General features: G+C 44.9%; 2 non-coding genes across 2 annotated transcripts; one reads left to right on the forward strand and one right to left on the reverse strand.

The window, feature by feature from the left end:
- Positions 1-305: 305 nt before the first annotated feature.
- Positions 306-377, forward strand: trnag-ucc (transfer RNA glycine (anticodon UCC)). The gene has a single exon. It is a non-coding gene; the product is annotated as a tRNA-Gly (tRNA).
- Positions 378-1211: 834 nt separating this feature from the next.
- Positions 1212-1353, reverse strand: LOC148633498 (U4 spliceosomal RNA). Its single transcript, XR_015933994.1, has one exon. It is a non-coding gene; the product is annotated as a U4 spliceosomal RNA (small nuclear RNA).
- Positions 1354-2942: the final 1589 nt, after the last annotated feature.

Here is a 2942-nt window from a genome sequence, read left to right on the forward strand (position 1 = left end):
CACTGCTTCTGAATAAGCTATTCAGGTTGTCGACGAGGATCCAGCTGTAGGGTCCAACTGTCCAACACAAACACAATCTGTAGTGTTTAGCGTGACATAGTCTTGCAGGCATCGTGCTGTCTCACTGCAATACTATACCGCTGGAGGAAACAGTCCATCTGGCCATGAAACTCATTTGAACGTCTAGCTACAGCAACTAACAATATCATGATTTATTCAGGATTTGTGGAATCAGCACGTCCCGGAGACAGCTTCCGAAATCGTGAGCATTCTCTGGTGGTGTCCTGCAGGGCTTTTGCGGGTGTGCGTTGGTGGTATAGTGGTGAGCATAGCTGCCTTCCAAACAGTTGACCCGGGTTCGATTCCCGGCCAACGCAGTGGCGATTGGTTCTAAATGCTGTCATGAGCCTTGGATTGTGATTAGCAAAGCGAAGCCTTTTGAAAGAGCTAAAGCACTGCAAAACGGAATTGAAGGAGAATCTTACAGGGGATTCTGAGCGGTGTCTGCATACACGCAGTCCGATACGGGTGCTGAAAGCTTGAGCTACTCTCAATGTCATGCTGCCTTTCCCCCGAGTAAATCTGTTACATTGAAAGAATGCTTCTGGCAGGTTCAAAAAGGGACCCTTGTTAATTGGAGAAATCAATGATTTCGAATGAATTCTGTATGCGTTAAAAGACAGCTATACACAGAAAACATGCAGGACACTGCTCATGATGTCTCAGTGCGTTTTTTCCAAGCCATCTGACAAAGCCCGCCCACTGAAAACTGCAGCACATCGTGTAAAGACGTTCAACTTTGTAACTACTGCACACACAGGAAGCAGAATAAATTCCTCTTTTCAAACTGTCAAAGATGTGCTTTGCGAACGCTGCAGGACATCGCACAATCTCTTTTGAATGGGGACAAACCATTTCTTATGGGGCGCAGTAAGTACAGACGTTTAAAAAGCTCCACTCATGCCGACGATACAGCATGAAGAAGCGCAACCTAACGTTTGACAGACAAAAGCCGGGCGCCGCTACGAGCAATATGAAATCAAACTGACAGCACACGGCGTTTCGCGCTGACTCAAAAGTGATCTCGACAGACGCTGTTCTCTGCATAACGCTGAAAGAGCTAAAGAGCGTTTCTGTTGAGACGTAACAAGCTCGTTTCTTTCTACCATGATGTCACCATGACCAAATCTGTCTTTAAACACCTTGCTCAGTCTCTGATGAGACTGTCAAAAATTGCTTTCGCCGATTGTATTGCAAACCGGCGGAAGCGGGGTATTGGGAAAAGTTTTCAACTAGCAATAATCGCGCCTCGGCTAAACCTCACAGGCTGCGATACTGCCACTGCGCAAAGCTGACAGTAGCCAGGCAACCGCGGGGATCCTATGGAAATCGTTATCGATCGTCTCATGGCATGTCGTTGCGGTAACGCTTCATATTTGTCGTCTTCTTCTTCTTCTTCTAGCTTGAGGTTTTGAAGAATTTCATGACAGACAAGGGCTCCGTTGGGAACAAAGGGCGTTGTGAGAAAACCGTTGCTTATTTTCAGCAGCAGAAATACAACCCTTTAAATACAAGATGACAGAACAATGACGAAGGGCGTGCCGGGAGGAACTCATGCACTACAGAGGAAAGGGGGTGGGCACGTACAGTTCACATTCAAGCCACAAGTACTCTTCTCGGATGTTACACAAACAAATCCTAACGTCTTGAAAGCATTGCAGCATGTTTGTGTCCCACTTCCCGTGGCTGCAGGACGACTGACACGAACGGACAAACACAATCTGTGGCGTTTAGCGTGACATAGTCTTGCAGGCATCGTGCTGTCTCACTGCAATACTATACCGCTGGAGGAAACAGTCCATCTGGCCATGAAACTCATTTGAACGTCTAGCTACAGCAACTAACAATATCATGATTTATTCAGGATGTGTGGAATCAGCACGTCCCGGAGACAGCTTCCGAAATCGTGAGCATTCTCTGGTGGTGTCCTGCAGGGCGCCTGTGGGCGTACGTTGGTGGTATAGTGGTGAGCATAGCTGCCTTCCAAGCAGAAAAATGTTTTCAAATGCTGTCATGAGCCTTGGATTGTGACTAGCAAAGCGAAGCCTTTTGAAAGAGCTAAAGCACTGCAAAACGGAATTGAAAGAGAATCTTACAGGGGATTCTGAGCGGTGTCTGCAAACATGCAGTCCGATACGGGTGCTGAAAGCTTGAGCTACTCTCAATGTCATGCTGCCTTTCCCCGGAGTAAATCTGTTTCATTGAAAGAATGCTTCTGGCAGGTTCAAAAAGGGACCCTTGTTAATTGGAGAAATCAATGATTTCGAATGCATTCTGTATGCGTTAAAAGACAGCTATACACAGAAAACATGCAGGACACTGCTCATGATGTTTCCCGAGCCGAAACACAGTGCGTTTTTCCAAGCCATCTGACAAAGCCCGCCCACTGAAAACTGCAGCAGATCGTGTAAAGACGTTCAACTTTGTAACTACTGCACGCACAGGAAGAACCAGGGAAAATCTGATCATGTTTCTCTACAACAACAATAAAAAAAAAACATTATTTTACATATCACCTTTATGTGCAATAAAATTTATGCGCAAAGAAATTTAAAATAGTCTTCTTTAGGTGTGAGGGTAGGAGTGGATCACAGCAGGCATAATTGGCAAATTAGGAAAACAAAGAACTGGACAGGCGAGACATTTATCCAGAGAGCGAGTGATCAGAAAAAGGAACAGCTGTTACACCCAGGTTTTACGCTCTCTCTCTGTTGAATGAATGAAAGCATTTTATTAAAAACGCGTTTGCGTTTGTCTGGGTATTTACTTTGTAATCTGTGGTTTACATCTACTGTATTGTTTTGAGATGCCACTTTTAAAGGTGATATGTAAAATAAAGTTTTTTAATATTGTTATAGAGAAACATGATCAGATTTTCCCTG

Source organism: Lepisosteus platostomus, unplaced genomic scaffold, assembly GCF_059453375.1.
Source record: "Lepisosteus platostomus isolate fLepPlt1 unplaced genomic scaffold, fLepPlt1.hap1 Scaffold_47_H1, whole genome shotgun sequence".
Classification (NCBI taxonomy): domain Eukaryota; kingdom Metazoa; phylum Chordata; class Actinopteri; order Semionotiformes; family Lepisosteidae; genus Lepisosteus; species Lepisosteus platostomus.